This window comes from Dipodomys merriami, unplaced genomic scaffold, assembly GCF_024711535.1.
Source record: "Dipodomys merriami isolate MVZ:Mamm:240054 unplaced genomic scaffold, mDipMer1.0.p SCAF_212, whole genome shotgun sequence".
NCBI lineage: Eukaryota > Metazoa > Chordata > Mammalia > Rodentia > Heteromyidae > Dipodomys > Dipodomys merriami.
In genome coordinates this window covers 581056-599915 of record NW_027203516.1, presented here as the reverse complement: position 1 = coordinate 599915, position 18860 = coordinate 581056, and the positions used below count along the sequence as shown (strand labels likewise).

Here is an 18860-nt window from a genome sequence, read left to right as displayed (position 1 = left end):
TCTCCCTCTTGTCCCCAACTGAATGGGACAGAGTTCCCTGGGAAAAGGGCTGGGAGAGCCCCTGTCAACTTGACTCTGCCCATGCTGATTGCATCACAGGATTCTAACCACACCCCCATTATTTCATGTTTCTTTGTGACCAGTGGGATACAAGAATGGTGTCAACGCCCACATTCCATGATGCCTGGTAGCACCTAGATTCCCTCTTTTAGTACACCACTACCAGCAGTTAAGGTAGAGGTGGCTGAGTGGTGAGCAAGAGACTCAAGGTAACTTTAGAGAATAGTAGGAAATTGACATGTCCCACCCTACTCCCCCACTTCCTGTGGTGCTGGATTTCAAATCTCAGCGGGCCTAAGGCCCTGACCTGGTCCCTGCCCCTGGTCCTCTGCTCTGGGTCCATGTGTCTGCCATGCCACCGCCATCCCTGCTTGCTCTACCTGGATCAGCTGCCAAAAGCGTCTCCCAGCAGCACAGGTGAGTGGCCGCCCCAACACCATTCCCAACTCGGGTCAGAAACCCCTCTGAGAGCACAATGACCCCCTGCTTGTTTCCTCTCCCTGGCTCTGAGGAGCCACCTTTCTGTCTTGTGCATTTCTGAGAAACAAACAATATATACTTAGGCTGGGCTGAGCTCAGGCGGTCCTCCTATCTGTGACATGTATGCTCCACCAGTCCTGGTCCTCTGTAGTTGGAATGGTAGACATGTAGAGCCATGCTTAGTCATCAGTTTGGATGGATATCACAAACTCTTAGGCCATGGCAACCGATTCTTGACCACAGATAAAGCTCTGGGTAGGGCCACAACCATTGGAACTCAGTCTCTTCACAGGACAGTTGTGAGGAAACAAGGGATTTATATAGAGAGATCTCTGAAACATGGCTAGGCACAGAGGGAGTGGCCTTCAGGTAATGTTCTCGCCAATTCTGTGAGCATATGACAGGAAGATACCTGGAAAGGGTTCAGGTGGCCCCTGTTATTAATGGGGCAACCGGTGTGGGATTATGAAACAAAACATGGCTCTCTTTCATCATTACCCTATCCCCATGAGGAAGGGTATCCTTCACTGTGTTGAGTTTTGCAACTGGGGAAAACAAAGCATGGAGAAGCTGGGTGACCTACTTATGACCTCAAGTTCACAGGAAGCTAGGCCTGACTTCTCTACCACGCTCCCTAGTTAAATGGGTGCTGTTCCGTCCACTTTTTGTAGTGGGAAGTCCACTTCTTGCCAGTCATGGGGCTTGAACTCTAGGTCTGGGCGCTGTTCAGGAGCTCCTCAGCTCAAGACTATCACTCTACCACTTAAGCCCACAGCACCACTTTCAGATTTCTGGTGGATCTTTGGAGATTAGAGTCTCACAGACTTTCCTTCCTGGGCTGGCTATGAACCATGATCCTCATTTCTCAGACTCCTGTGTAGTTGGGATTAGAGTTCTGAGCCACCGGCACAGGGCTTAAGTGTACTTCTCACTTTCTTTCTCCCTCTCTCTCACATGAACTGGTTGAATGTATGCTGGAGGAGGTGGCCCATTGTCTCCATGTGGCTAGACCCCATGGTGGCCCTCTCATTCTGGAGATGGGCTGTGGGTCAGGAGCTGTCTCACTCAGCCTTTTGAAACAGCTCCATGAAATAAGCTCCTCTGTACCCTGGCTAGACCATGACGGTTATTCATTTCCATCCAGCTTTACTGGACTTCTCATATTGAATTGTTTTCTACATCATTTTCTAGCACCTGGCCAAAATTATGATACATAGTTACAGAATCAAAATGTCATGCTTTCTTAAGAAATTCATTTAAGATTCTGGGAATGTGGTTTCATGGTACGGTGATTGCCTAGCATGCATGAAACCCTGGGTTCAATTCCCTAGTACCACATAAACAGAAAAACACTGAAATTGGTGCTGTGCCTCAAGTGGTAGAGTGCTAGCCTTGAGAAAAAAAAAAGCTCAGCAATAATTCCCTAGCCCTGAGTTTAAGCCCCTGGACTGGCAATAAAAAAAAGTATTCAAATATTTTTTCATTCATGTGACTGTTTCTAATATATTTATAAGATGATTTCTTTGTTGCTTTGTATGTCCCCCACACACACGTTATAACCCCTGCTTTCACTGTATTTAATGTTGGTATAATTTGTGGAGGGGAATGGAAAAAAAACACAAATCGTTTAAATAGGGATACAGGTGGACCCATTGTAATAATGAGAAGTACAAGTCGTTATGTGGAAAAACGAACTTTACAATTTTGGAGGGGGGTGCAGTAGAGATGGGAGGGATGGTAAGGGATAGGAAGGGGAAACAAAGGAGGAGCCAACAATACTTGATAAGAAATGTACTCATTATCTTGCACAAATGTAATTGTAACTCCTCTGTACAGTATTTTCACAATTAAAAAAAACCATTTAGTTAGCAAATGCAAAATAAAGAAACCATACTTTGAACATATAATTGCTCCTTCCATACTGACACCTGACAATAGTCCCTTATTCATGTACTTTACTTATAATAGCATACTCTGTTGATAAAAAAAGTTTTGATCATTAGGTCAAAGCAACTGATGCCAGGATTTTGTGTGGTCACTGCTAATCACAGAGAGAAGGGTAGTCTAAGTGACATTTGGAAATCTTTTTGGTCAATCATGGTACCAAAAACGCAGAGGCTAATTAACAGTTGTGACAGAATAGAAGGAATAACTCGATGGAAGGAATAAATGATAGTAATTAAGGTGTACCAGAAACTGTTCTTGAGAACCATTTTTGGTTATTGAAGAACTAGTTATCAACTAAGCTTATTCCTCATTGCATTTAGCAGTCTAAATGACTTAGGCTAGTTCTTAATATCTGTGTGATAAATGTATCTCCTTCTGTGCTGTTCTTTCCTACTCAATCTCCTTTGCTTTCTAAAAATCTCAGTCTTTCTATTTTTCTCTATGAACATTTCCTGATACTAAATACACCTATACAGATGGCAGAGGATGTTAATGTAAGGGTCTCATGAGTCATTAATGTAACAACATGGAAAAGGAGGACATATTTATTGCTACCTCAATTTTTCTGAAAAGCTGCAATGTCATCATTTGGTTCAAATTTCCATACTTTGTCTACATAGTGTCATTAAGTGCACATAAATGCAAATATGAGCCAGGTGCTGATGGTTCACGCCTGTAATGCTAGCTACTCAGGAGATTGAGACTAGAGGATTGTGGTTGAAAACCAGCCTGGTCAGGAAAGTCCATGAGACCTTTTTCTTCAATTAACCACCAGAATCCCAGAAGTGGTGCTGGAGCTAAAGTGGTAGAGTGCTCAACTTGAGTTGAAGAGCTGAGGAATAATGCCCAGGATCAGAGTTCAATCCCCACGACCAACAAAAAAAGTGAAATGTGACTTTAAGTTTCCACAAAAGGAACGACAAGTTCAATAATCTTTCCAAGCAGAAAAAATAATTCCAAAATGATTCAGTGTACCTACTTTTGCTGAATTATTTAAGTTATGGCTTTTTTGCTGGACATAATCTCTTCTTTTAAAAATTGTCAAATATTAGCTTTACAATAAACTTCATCTAATATTTCTTATTTCAAAAGAGAAGTCTATACAGTTGATATCACATAGCTTTCTTACTAGCTTAGTTTAAAGTCAACCCAGGCAGGAGAGTCTGTCAAACTCTTATCTCTAATTAAACACCCGAAATCCAGAAGTGGAGTTTTGGCTCAACAGTAGAGTATTGGCTTTGGGGGCAGGTGGGCAGGAAAGGCAACTGTTCAAGAACAGGGTCCAGCCTCTGGGCTCAAGCCCCACAACCAGCACAAACTAAACAAACAAGCAAACAATAGCAACAGAGATATTTCTTTGGGACCCTCCTTAAAAGAATACTCTTTTAAGAGAAGGGGCTCCTTTTGTTGATCATTCTCACTGGATTCTGCGTTTTGGAATCCTTATTGCTAAGGAGAACTCAGGACCATACTAAGTAATTGATAACTGACTCCTGCAACAAAAGGATCATCACAGGAACGAAATATCCACGCATAAGGCATTTTAAAATTTTCATGTCTTTGTTTCTTTGCAGGAGAACACTTTTAAAACAATGTTATTTCTTTTTGTTCTATGCTGGCCTTCAAATAACACATTATTTCTTTTTGTAATATTCAACTAAAAGTTTACAGAAAAGTTTAATATGAGTAAATAACACACTCGAAAAAGTCAGGGACAGAGTTTCCTTCAAGCCTTGGGATTGTTTTCTTGTACAGTAAAAAGGAAAGCACATATTAACTTGAACTTTGTCATTCCTCTATGTTCCATTCCTCTCCTGGGATCAGTTTCCACATCCAGTAACCATTACTTCCAGTAACAACCAATGGTGCTGCTTGAGGTATAATGAACAGGATTCATCGTAGGGTACAATTGGATTCAACATACTTGTCAATAAATGTAACACACAACATCAGCAGAAGCAGGGACAAGAACCACATGATCTTTATATGGATTTTGAAATCTTTTAATAAGCTCCAATACTCCTTTATGATTAAAAGGTCTGAGAAGCTAGGAATGCATGCAACTTTCCTCAATATTATACAGAGTATGCATATGACAAAGAATGTACCTAACAGTGGACACATGAAGACATTAAAATCTGGAATGAATTCTAGACTAAAACTCTTCTACACAGCTCTTTAAAAACCACTTGACCCACAACTATTTTTCTAATAACACAATTGCTAATACCAGAAAAGTCTTATTAATTTTTCTAGCATCTGTTTCTTGAAGATTTGTGATAAGCTGGGCTTCTCAATAAATTCTAAAGCAGAAATGTTTGTCTTGGAGTCTGTGGATGCTTTAAACCTGTGTTTTAATTCACAATGTTACATTAAATAATTTAAGGGTTTTGTATCATTTCAAACATTTGTGGTGTAATGAATGATCTTTGTTAAACATGTATTCTGTAAAGTGCCATAGTCTTTTTATGTGTAGTGTATTTAAATATATATTATATAAAATACATACACAGATTTGTGTGAAAGATGTGCAATAACAAAGGTGTATGTATGTATGTATATATATATATACATATATATATATATACATATACATATACATATACATATACATATACATATATATATATATATATAATTTGGAAACTGGACAGGAGTCGAAATGGGGTGTTTCTGTTTTGGCAGTGGAGAATCACACATTTTTTTACCTGCATGGCCTCATCATTAGCGTTAAACAATTTTAATGCTACACAAATCTTATGTGAAGAAATGACTGCTATGAACTCATTTTCTCTTAGGTCTAAAATAAAAGAATCACTCTACGTGAGTGAAGCCAGACCCAGTTAATGCTCATCTTTCATGTGAAATGTGAAGCTCCCATGTTGCCTTTTTCTGTTGGTGTGACAACTAGTAATTAGTACATTCTCACTAAGGAGCTATTTCTTAACATAGACCAGGTTAATGCTACACCACTGTTTAAAGGGCTAATCTCACACCTTCTTAGCCATGAGTCTGGCTTACAATGGAGTTCTCTGTGCAATAACTTTTGGCCACTGGAAATCCCTGGCCTCCAGTTGTGTTTGGATACCAATGACTCCATTGGCCCCAAGAGTTGAAGGGATGACTGGGATTTCGACTGAGACTGTGGTGAAACTCCGCCCAAGGCTGAGGGGGTCAAGAAGTGCTTTGGAAGGACTTGGCACCATTTGAAATTCAGTAGCCATTTGAGCCAAATATAAAATTGTATTTACAACTGACAGACTCAATTTGAGCCTTCAAATTTGTGGTTATTCTATTGTAAAGTAATATGTTGTTTATCTATCATTTATTAGATTTTTATGTATATGTATTTTCACAATGTGCTCCTCAGTTTGAATTAAACCAGATTTTGCAAACTCAAAAAATAATAAAATAAAATCTGGAATGAAACAAGGATGTCCACTCTCTCTACTACTCTTCCATATAGTAGTGGACATTCTAGCAAGAGCTATAGGCAAGAGAAAAACATAACGGGGATCCAAATAAGGAAGAAGTAAAACGATCCCTTTGTACAGATGAAATGATCCTGTATTTAGAGACCGTATACCTACCTTCCTCAAGTTAGTAAAGGTGTTGCTAACCTTTAGCAATGTAGCAAGGGTATAAAACCCACAAGAATCAGTAGTCTTTCTTTGTTACCAACAATGGGAACATCCAGGTTGAAATCCAAAAAACAACCTCATATGTATTAGCCTCAAAATCAACTCAAATCTAAACAAAACAAAACAACAACAACAACAAAACTAGGAATTAATTTAACCAAAAATGTGAAGGACCTCTACTGTGAAAATTTAAAAACTTAAAAAGGGAAATTGAAGGACATTCAAGGAAATGAAAAATCTTTCAATGCTTTCACAAATAACATTGTGAAAACTGCACTACTGCCCCCAAACAATTGACAATGCACTACCCATCAAAATCCCAACAATATTCTTCAATGCAGTAGAGAAAGCAATCCAAATTTAATATGAAATTAGAGAATTACAGATGAAAAATTAGGCTTAAAAATGAACTCATGGTCCTATAGTCATCTTACACACACACACACACACACACACACACACACACACACACACACACACACACAATGGAATTCTATTCACCCATTAGAAAGGATGACTTTTCACCAGTTTTAAGGAAAATGAAAGGCTTGGGAAAATTATGGTAAGAGAAAGGAATGCAGATGCAGAAAAATAGAGGTTTCATTGATTCATTCATTTATAGTAGCTAGAAGGTGCCTACAAATCTACAAGTAAACAAGACAGATTCTACCCCTTCCCAGTTAGAATGGCCATTATCAAGAAAACTAATAATAGCAAATGCTGTCGTGGGTGTAACCAATTGGGAACCTCCCTGGGCTGGCTTTGAACCATGATCCTCAGATCTCAACCTCCTGAGTAGTAAGGATTACAAGCGTGAGCCACCAGCACCCGTCTCCAATTGGGAATTCTATTACACTGTTGGTGGGAAGTTAAACTTCTTCCACTCCTCTGGAATACAGTATGGAGTTTCCTCAAAAGACTAAACATAGATCTCTCTTATGACTCCGTAATTCCCCTCATGGGCAGTAATCCAATGAATAAACAAGCTCACATTAACGCTACAAGCATAACCATGTTCAGGGCCCGGGCCCAGAGTTCAAGGACTGGAAAAAATGTTACCATTGCTGGTATTTGATCCCGAAAATATGAACTTTTTGACATAAGATAACAAACCATTCTATTTGCAGTAGCTAGGACAGGATTTAAATGTTGTGGGTGATAAAATGGCTTCTTTGTTGAATGTTAGGAAAAGATGTAGGCAGTCCAACAAAAGGGAGATTTTTTTTTGGTCTTGGTCGAGGGGCTTTAAGTCTGGGCTTGTGTACTGTCTCTGAGCTCTTCAACTCAATTGGACATAAGAGTCTCAGGGATTTTCCTGCCAGGCTGGCTTTGAAAAGCAGTCCTCAGTTCTCAGCTTCCTAAGTAGCTAGGATTACAGCTGTGAGCCTCTGGCACCAGGCTAAAAATGGGGGATTTTTAAAAAAGAAAATCCCCCTCTTCATCTATGTCTAAAGCTCAGATATCACTATTAGAACACTTCACCCTCAACTCATTTCATCAGACATTTTTAAATTTTCTCTTTTTCTTCATGTGGGAATACTGCAGTAAATATCAACTCAGCTGTGGGAATGGATCAATTGTATGGTATTTGCTAGCACATAAATCAGAAACTGTTACATCAAAACAAATGAAACCCTCATTTGGAATATTTTTTCTCTTTTTATTACAAATCTGTGCTTGATTCCTTCCTAATGTGATATTGGACCTCGTAATTGAGTGATGATGTTTTCTTTCTCTTCAGCAATTGGCCTTCTCCTACATGTGGTCAAATGTTTAAGAATACAAAGATTTCCATTGATAATTCATTAAGCTGACCTCTAAGAGAATGCACATATCTGGAATTTGGTCTGCTGTCTTGTTCTTATATGCACAGGCTTTCTAAGATTTATTTACTGTACAAGGAATTGTATTTTCCAATCTTCATGTGACCAATATTAGTCTCTCTGATCAGTCTTTTGACCCTCTCTCTGAAGTCTTATTTCAGTCTGCCTCATTAAAATATATTAGTTATCAGATAAATGACTCTCAGCTTCCGTATTTTGTCTGACTTCATGTAGGCTGTGATAGTTGCCCTGAGTTGCTGTTCCTACTGGAGTTTTGTTTTGTTTTGTTTTTAGAGGCCTAGGATTACTATTCATGGTAGTAGCTTCTCTGGACCCCTTTGATCCCCAGACCTAGAGTCAATGGGATTTTTTCCTAAAGATACAAAGAATAGCTGAATAAATTCCTGTTTTAATTGTCTCAAAATGAGGCAATCCGGCATCCTTGCAAAGCCATGGATAATCCAATGTAACCACTTAAAAAATGGTCTATCAAGATGGCTTTTCAAGGTTGACTGTGAAAAATGTTCATTTTCAAGTCACCAACATAAAACAGATCACATTCCTTGGAGCAGACTTTTGGAAGGAAGGTACCCCATCCTTCCTTCTCTTATGATAGACCAAACCATAATATTCTACAGTTGTGGTCAGCCTTGAGCACATTTTCCTTATAATATTCTGTAGGGTAAAAGAGGACCAACTATCAAAATAAAGGTGAAAATACTTATCTACTACACACTGATTTATCTTTTTTATATCTGTTGTTATTTTCATTACTTCAAACATATGGATAATTTAAACTTGGGATTAAACAAGTGGCAAAATATTGATAGAATAAACATTCAGTTTACCTTCATATATCCAATATAATACACTTAACCCTTTATGGAAAATTAAATCCAACTATAGAAACAATGGCAGGGATATAAAATAATCCTCAACTCAGAAATTCAGTCTCTCTATAAATATTTATTTGGTAGAAAACAATAAAATTTAATTAATGAATGTGACTTTTAACTATCATCGGAAACACTCCTCATATACATAATTGTTTATAATTTTATAGATGTCACCTAGGCAAGAATTTAACATGCATGTAGAAATCAAATTTCCACAATTTAAGCTAGATGAGAGGAGCCAAACTCTGATGTACTGTGTGGTGTGAATATTAACACAGTGCTGAACCCTTCCACCTAATACGATGTCATGTGCAATAATTTATTATTTGATGTTAAGATGAGAGCGAAGTGTAGAAAACACTTTGAATTATTACATTAATTCACAGAAATGAAACAATAATGATGTTATTCGTTTAAATTCTAATGCTTCTCAATTTTACAATTCATGCTATATATTATTAAACATAGTTTCACTTTCTTTTCTATAGCTACTGAAATTAAAATTATATATTAAACATTCAATATTAAGAAATCAATTAGAAGTAACCTAATTTTAAAATGATATTCTATTAAACTGTGATTTGAAGTATAGTTCCAACAAGTTATGAGGTTAAGAAAACATTACTAGAATTATTAGTAATATTTTATAACTTACCAGCTTGTTATTTATTTACTAATTGTGTCATTTTTTATTCTTGGTCCAAGTCATTTCTTCACCTTAATTGTTTAGTTTTCTATTTTATCTCTATTGGTTTACTGATTGTACATTTTGTTTTCCCTTTTTAGTAACTGACATGAGGCTGAAAATCTGCATGCTAGTTTATTACTTCCTAAGTTAAAGTCAAATTACTGCTGTCCATAGCTGTTTTACTCTTCTTTGTATAGTACAGTATTTCCCCACTCACATCTCCTGTATTGCTGCTTGCTATCATGAATTTTATGTTTTATATTTAAATTTTATTGTCAAGTTAATGTACAGAGGGGTTATAGTTACATAAGTAAGTTAATGAATTCATTTCTTTTATAACTTGTTATCCGTTCCCCCATTTTTCTCCCTCTTCCATCCCAATGCCCCCCCAAGATTATTTCCAACGTATTGTCTTGTGAGTATCACTGTTGCATAAGTTCCCCCTTTTGTCATTTGTCTCACCATTTTGCTTTTTCCCTTTCCCTTAACTAGTTCGGATCAACATAGTTACAATATCCAGGGTATCAAAATCAAATACAGTTACTCCAGATGATAAACCATAGGTGTGGAAAACACAAAAGGATAAAAAGAAATCACATATTACATTTAGAACAACAAGAAATAACATATCTTGGAGATCATTTCCCTTGGAATCACAATACACCCTCATATGTACATAGCTATTGAGATATTCTTCTCATCTACTAAGATTATCCTTGATGTACACAATAATGCTCCCCTATTACACAGTAATTCCGCTTCTTGGCATTTACCCAAGTGATCACAAACCAGATCACACTAAAGCTACCAGAACAATTATGTTTATCACAGTATTATTTATCATAGCTAGGATAAGGAATCAACCCAGATGCTCCTCAGTAGATCAATGGATCAAGAGAATGTCACACACACACACACACACACACACACACACACACACACACACACACACACACACACACACACATGGAATACTATGCTTCCATCAGAAAGAATGATACCACCTCATTTGTAGTGATATGGAAGATCTTGGGAAAAAATCATATTAAGTTCTGTAAGCCAGACTTAAAGAAACCTAGGTCCTATGGTTTCCCTTATTTGGAATTAATAGTTTACATCTAGGATAATCTCATGTATTTAAATTTGACATTTTGTTCTATGTTGAGCATACAACATTATTGCTACCTTGTTTGTTATTTCTGCAAACAGGCAGGTATATTTAAAGAATTACGTTCATGTCATCCATTACTGAAGGAAGAACATCTAAAAGAGCAGCCCCTACTAGGAAGAACAACTACTCATTTAGCTTCATTCCTATCTTAGGCCAGTGTTGTCCTCTGTATCCTCATGTTGTACATTAAAATTGTATACTTGGTCATCCTGTATGTTTACTATCTTCTACATTGTGACCTAAATGCCCCAGCAATTCCAGTTTGCTTTACTTTAAATAAAAATTTCTCTCATAATTATTGAGGTTGGTGTGTGTGTGTGTGTGTGTGTGTAGTTTTATAAATATCAGAAGACAACATTTTTCTTCATTTAGAATACATCTTTCAGGTCATTGTAAGTTATGCCTAATTGGAGAAATCTCTTGCTATTTTAAAGATGAAACAGAAAAATATATTTGTGCATGCACCACAGTTGCCTTATTAGTCTGTTGTTGAACACTTAACTTCTATTTATATCTGGGCGGCTGTTGTGAACAATGTGAATAACAAATAACTACAGATATATTTTCGAGTTACCCAGAGAGAAATAATCAAATGATTGGTGTGTCAGATGGTATTTCAACTTTGCATTTCTTTAGAAAACTGCAAATTACTTTCTACAATGAGAATACTAACCTGTATTTTGACCAAGAGTGTAGAAAATTTCCTTTTCTCACACTCTCACCAACATTATTACATTTTGAGTTTTTTAAGGGCAGGTTTTTACAATGTGCAGAACCCCAGACTGGCCTTAGACCCAAATCCTCTTACTCCAAACTGCTAAATGCTTGGAATTGCAAGCCTTTTCACTATACCTGGTTCCTTTGATTTTTTTGATAAGAGTTATTATAGTTATGAAGTAGTATCCTAGTAATTTTCAATTGCATTTCTATAATGACTTCTGATCACAAAGCATTAACCTAGCATAGAAGTGGTATTAAACACAACTTTGTAAACAAACTGGTGCTTTTCAGGACTTTTTGGAAAATGTGTCTATTATGAACTTTTGTCCATTTTTAATCATTTCTTGTTAATCTCATCTTTAATCTCTCTATACAAAATCAATACTTAATTCAATATAGTAGAAAGAAAAAAATTAAGCAACTCCTAACATTTTTTAATTTTCAATAATATTATATTGTTTAAATCATTTTTTGTTTACACTTAAGACTATATAAATAAATTTAGTTAGACCTTTTACAAGGCTATATGTATTTTATTTATTTTTCGTTCCTGGCTCTTTCCATGCCTGCGTGTCTAATTTTTCTAGGTTTCTTTCAGTCTCATGTAGTTCAGATTTCAAACTGAAGTATAAATGGAAAGAAGCACAAAAACAATAGAGTTCCTCTCATCTGATGATGCCTCTACAAGAATGAGGAAAGAGTTCAATCTTCTAAGGACCTTTGATTGGCTATCAAATAGAGAATTCATTCCTCTCGGTCTTCCCTATTTTTGCAATTTAACTTAAATGATGTAAAACACAATATACTACTCAGAGACTTTTACGTTTTCATCAGTTTTGCACATTTTCATATGGACTTCACCTCAGTCTACAACATTCCGTCATTATTCTGTCCCTGATGTTTTTATACTGTCAAGACATAATAAAACCAGTTTGATTTACAGCATGAGAAGTTATCCACCTGGCTGACTTTGAAGCAGAGCATGGTCAATAGAGAACATGCCTTCTGGTTTCTCATTACATGTAATGGCTTTTGTAATACTGATTGCATACTATTTAGTATTTAAAAAAAAAAAACTGCTGGCTAGTTTGTGACCATTTGTTTAAATACCCCAAAGTGGTATTTTTGGATCATAGAGGAGCTCTACGTGGAGTCTTTGGAGGAAACTCCATACTACTTTCCAAAGCTGTTGAACAAGTTTACACTCCCAACAATAATGCATTAAGGTTCCATTCTGTCCAAATCCCCACCAACATCTGTTGTTTTTAGAGTTCATGATTATAGCCATTCTAACTTGGGTGATATGGTATCTCAATGTTGTTTTGATTTGCATTTCTTTTATGGCTAGAGAGGTTGAGCATTTCTTCATGTGTCTATTGGCCATACTTTTATCCTCTTCAGAAAATTTTCTCTTTAAGTTTTTAGCTCACTTATTTATTGGGCATTGTTTCTTTGAGGATTTGTCATTGGGGAATTTAATTTTTCTGGGTTCCAGGTATATTTTAGATATGAGACCCTTGTCCATTACCAGGACAACTATGTTTATTGAAGCATTATTTATCATGGCTAAAATATGAAACAAACCCAGATGTCCCTCACTAGATGAAAGGATTAAGAAAATGTGATGTATATATATACATATATATGATATATATGATATATATATGTGATATATATATGATATATATGTATGATATATATGTATGATATATATGTATGATATATATGTATGATATATATGATATATATGATATATATGATATATATGATATATATATGATATATATATATATATATATATATATATATATATATATATATATATATATACACAATGGAATTCTATGCCTCCATCAGAAAGAATGACATTGCCCCATTTGTTAGGAAATGGAAAGACCTAGAAAAAATTATAATAAGTGAATTAAGTCAGGCCCAAAAAAACATAGGTAATAGGTCCCATGGTTCTCTTATTTGCAAAAACTAGTATATGTCTGAGACAAGCAGAAAATGTCAGATAAGTTGATGTTAGCTGAAATGAACCCCAAGATAAGGATTCAATTGTTTTTTTTTTCTTTATTGCAATTGTTTCAAATATTTATAAGATGATTTCTTTGTTGATTTGTATGTCCATCCCCCATGGTATAACCCATGCTTTCACTGTATTTGTTGTTGGTATAACTTGTGGAGGGGAAGGGAAAAAACAAATCATTTAAATAGGGATGCAGGTGGACTCATTGTAATAATGAGATGTACAAGTCCTTACGTCGAAAAATGAACTTTACATCTTTGGTGGGGGGGAGAGATTGTGGGATGGGGAGTGTGGGGGGAGATGGGAAGCGATGGGAACAAGAAGCAAAGAAGGAGGCAACAATGATAAGAAATATACTCATTATCTTGCCCCTGTAGTTGTAATTGTTATTCCTAGAAGTTTATGTTAAGTATTTCACAAGTTTTTTTTCTTTTAATTCTTAAGAAAGCATTTGCTATAATTCTAATATTAGTACCATTTTAGTGTTAGAAAATATTGTAATTAAAGACACTAAATGCATGGCCCAAAGACACACAGTGGGGAAGGAAATGATTCAAAATTTCAAAAAGTAAGCTATAAAAAAGTAGATAAAATCCTCTACATTCCCTTACTCTCTCAACTCAATATTCATGCTGTCCAAGAAATAATAGCATAGCAATTATTGCCCACGGTAATTGTTTTCTGTCACATTTTGTCTTCAACACAGTGTTGGTGATATTGGGTTTTCATGCTCAGAGCTGAGCTCATAAATTGAGGTCTAAAGAGAGACAAATTTCTTCTGTTCCACAGTTCCAGTATATATTTTAAAAAAGTACTAAAGGGCTGGGAAGGTGGCTCAGTGGTAGAGCGCTTGCCTTGCATGTATGAGGCCCTGGGTTCGATTCCTCAGCACCACATAAGCAAGAAAGAAAAAAAGGCGGAAGTGGCACTGTGACTCACGTGGTAGAGCACTAGCGTTGAGCTGAAGAGCTAAGGGACAGTGCCCAGGCCCAGAGTTCAGGCCCCACGACTGGACCCCCCAAAAAAATAAAAAAAAAAAAGGTACTAAAACTAGCCGGTAGCTGGTGGCTCCCACCTATAATCCTGGCTACAGAGGAAGCTGAGATCTGAGGAATGCGCTTCAAAGCAAGCCCAGGCTGGAAAGACTGTGAGACTCTTATCTCCAATAAACTACTAGGAAAACAGAAGTGGCACTGTTGCTCAAGGGGTAGAGCACTCACCTTCAGCTGAAAGATGCAGGGAGAGCGCCCAAGCCCAGAGTTCATGCCGAATGACCAATTAAAAAAAAGATTAAAATGTTTAAATACCATCACTTACTGTCTTTTAAGAATCCAAAAATGAAATAAATTCACATATAATCACTCCAAAATGCTTTAAAAGCGGGAGATGATAAACAAGCCTCCATGAAGTAAATTTTCGTCTACTTTTTAAATTATTCTGAAAACCTTGTGCTGGTTGGTCACACCTGTAATCCTGTCTACTCGGGTATCTGCTCAGGAACCTGAGATCTGTGGATAACCATTGGAAGCCAATCAGGACAAAAAAAATATTTGTGAGATTATTTAAAAAAAATTACAATGGGATTCTATGCCTCCATCAGAAAGAATGACATTGCCCCATTTGTTAGGAAATGGAAAGGCTTGGAAAAAATTATATTAAGTGAAGTAAGCCAAGCCCAAAGAAACATAGGTCCCATGGTTTCCCTTATTTGCAATATCTAGTATATGTATGAGTCAAGCAGAAAAGGTCAGATAATGTGATGTTAGGAAAATGAACCCTTACATATGTATTTAAATGTTTTTTTCTTTCATGAAATTTTTTCTAACGCCTTTATAAAATTATTTCTTTGTTGCTTTGTATATCCCTCCCCCACAGTATAACCCCTGCTTTCACTATATTTGATGTCGGTATAATTTGTGGAGGAGAAGGGGAACAACAAGTCGTTTAAGGATACAGGTGGACACGTTGCAACAATGAGAAGTACAAGTTGTCATGTCGAAAACGAACTTTACAACTTTGGTGTGGGGGGGAGGCTGGGGTAGGGGGTGTGGGGGGAGCCTGGGAAGGAATGTGAAGGGTAAACAAAGGAGGAGGCTACAATGCTTGATAAGAAATGTACTCATTATCTTGCCCATGTAATTGTAACCCCTCTGTACAGTATGTTCACAATAAAAAAAATAATAAAAATATTAAAAAAATTAATGAACTAGCAAAGAGCCAAGAATGGAGATGTAGCTTATATAGTAGCTCATCCATCTAGAGAGGAATGGCCTAGCGGGACCTTGATGCACTGAATTCAAACTCTGAGAACGAAAATGAGCAGGCACGCACACACACATACACAAACACATTTATTCAAAATATCTGCATATCAGTGTTTTTCATTAATTTCTTTGTTAACGATATTATATGGGTAAAATAGGAGAAATATTCTCTTCCATCCCATAACATTTTTATATTTTTATTGTAAAAGTACTGTACAGAGTGGTTACAGTTACATGAAAAAGTAATAGTTCATTTCCTATCAAGCATTGTTACCTCCTCCTTTGTTTTCCCCCGCCATCCCTTCCCACCCACCTCCACAAGTACAGTCCCGTCCCCCACCCTCCTAAATTGTAAAGTTCGTTTTTCAACATACTATCTTGTGCGTCACATTATTGCAATGGGTCATACTGTATCCTTATTTAACCATTTTGTTTTTTCCCTTTCCATCCCCAAATTAGAGAAGTGTATATACAAGATGGAGGTGCACCAACATCAGATACAGTGAAAACAGGGGTTTATCTGTGGGGGATGCACATATAAAAATCACATCATACATTATAAATATATTAGAAACCACAGGAAGAATTAAAAAACCACTAGTGTCCTTATCATGGGGTTCATTTACCTTAACATCATCTTATCTAGTCATATGCACATGCTTTTTCCTTTTTTTTATTTGTAAAAATACCATACAGAGGAGTTACAATTACATGGAAAATGTAATGAGTACATTTCTTATCAAGCATTGTTGCCTACTCCTTTTTTTCACCTTACCATACCTTCTTTGCTTATCCCAGATATGCATTAGTTATTGCAAATAAGGGATACCACAGGACCTATGTTTCTTTTTTTTTATTGTGAAAATGCCATACAGAGGGGTTACAATTACATGCGTGAGTTATTGAGTACATTTTTTTTATTGTGAGAATACTGACAGAGGAGTTACAATTACATGGGCAAGATAACGAGTACATGTCTTATCAAGCATTGTTGCCTCCCCTTTGTTTCCCCTTCCCATCCCTTCCCACACCCCCCCACTTTCCCCACCTTGTCCTCCTCCCCCCAAAGTTGTAAAGTTCATTTTTTGACATAATAACTTGTACATCTCATTGTTGCAATGGGTCCACTTGCTCCTCCTTTGTTTCCTCTTCCCATACCTGCCCATCTCCCACCCCCCACACCCACCAACCCCTCCCCCATCCCAACCCCCCCCCCCACTGTCCACATCCCTCAGCACCCGGCCAAAATCATTTTTTGAAATAACGACTTGTTCATCTCATTGTTGCAATGGGTCCACCTGCATCCCTTTTTAAACGACTTGTGTTTCCCTTCCACTGCACAAAGTATACCAACATCAAATACAGTGAAAACAGGGGCTTTAGCTTGCAGGAGAAACATACAAAGCAACAAAGAATTCATCTTATAAATATCTTAGAAACAATTGCAAGAAATGAAAACCATTTGTATCCTTATCTTGGGGTTCATTTTGCCTAACATCAATTTATATGATGTTTTCAGCTTGTAGCAGACACATACTAGTTATTGCAATTAAGGCAACCATGGGACCTATCTTTGTTTGGGTCTGGCTTACTTCACTTCTTTGGGCCTGGCTTAATTCACTTAATAAAATTTTTTCCATGTCTTTCCATTTCCTAACAAACTGGGTGATGTCATTTTTTCTGATGGAGGCATAGAATTCCAGTACACACATACACACACACACACACACACACACACACACACACACACACACACACACACACACACACACACACACACACACATTTTCTTGATCCATTCGTTTACTGTGGGGCCTTGGGTTTGGTTCTGTATCTTAGCTTTGGTAAATAATGCTGCAATGAACATAGTTTTGCTGGTAGTTTTAGTATGGTCTTGTTTGTGATCATTTGGGTGAATGCCCAAAATGGGATTGCTGGGACTTAGGGGCGCTCTATTGTAGTCTTTTGAGGAACCGCCATACTACTTTCCAAAGTCTTCGAACAAGTTTAAACTCCCAACAACAATGCATTAAGGTTCCCTTGTGTCCACATCCCCTCCAGCATCTGTTCTTTTAAAAATCTAGAATGCTTCACGAAATTGAGTGTCATCCTCAGTCAGGGGCTATTCTTCTCTTTATTGTTCCAATGTTAGTGTATGTGCTACTGAATTGAGCACAGAACATTTTTTATACATAAAGTGTAATTGATTTTCTTAACCTAGACAATTCCACAAAAATTAAATTCAAAAGAATTGTTGTGAAATTTTAGAACCATGTATTTCTTACATAAGAACACATTTAAGAATAAAGTCAAGTTTGACATGTCAAAAACAAAATAATACCAAATATTTGTTGTTCAACAGATGTGTAGGAGGAGGAATTCAATTATTCTGTACAAGGAACCTGCCATAATGAACACTATAGAAAGTGTTAAGGTTTGTTAAAAGTTTTAATGTTTTAAATATGTTTAATTTTGGGAATTTGCTCATATATACAAAAATTAAGACTATTTAGCAGGTTGTAAAACTTTTTCATAAAGCATTTAATATTCATGGTACATACTACTAAATATGTACATTTCAGAGTTTATAGAAGCTTTACTAATGAGAAGTTGCAAAGTGTTTGTGTAAAGAAGCAGATTTAAGACATTAACTGCACAGTTTCTGTTAAAATTTAAAGGCTTCTTTACTTTATATGTTAGTGAGGAACAAATGATGGTATAAACCATATACAAATGATGAGATGAACCATAAATAATAATCTTAATAATAATAATAATAATAATAATATTTAAAGGCTACACATAGCCTACAAAATTCTTGTTGAACATCATAGACTTAGGCAGTTTTAAATGTACAGCAATATGAGAAAATAATAAATCAAATATGTAGTACATTACAAATACTGGAAACAGTGGTAATTGTTTTTTTATTTTATTAATCATTAATATTTATGTATTGGTTTTCCTTATTTGTAGCATTGTTTTCCTTGTTGTAATATAAAACAACTTTTTGTAAGTCATCATTAGGAAGTACTTTGAGAATGTTATTGGGATGGCCACACTTTTTATAGGTATATGTGAATTTACAAAGAGCAAAATTAATAAGAACAAATTTTATCAATTAGAATCTGAATCAGGAGT

General features: G+C 36.3%; 1 long non-coding RNA gene and 1 other non-coding gene across 2 annotated transcripts in view; one reads left to right on the top strand and one right to left on the bottom strand.

Annotated features, from left to right (window-relative positions):
* The first annotated feature begins 212 nt into the window (after positions 1-212).
* The window catches only part of LOC138834337 (uncharacterized), a 40806-nt gene continuing 22158 nt past the window's right edge, over positions 213-18860 (top strand). Inside the window, exon 1 of the long non-coding RNA XR_011374069.1 lies at positions 213-477. This is a non-coding gene — a long non-coding RNA (uncharacterized lncRNA). The remainder of the gene's footprint in view (positions 478-18860) is intronic.
* Positions 17794-17895, bottom strand: LOC138834356 (U6 spliceosomal RNA). The gene has a single exon (XR_011374076.1). It is a non-coding gene; the product is annotated as a U6 spliceosomal RNA (small nuclear RNA).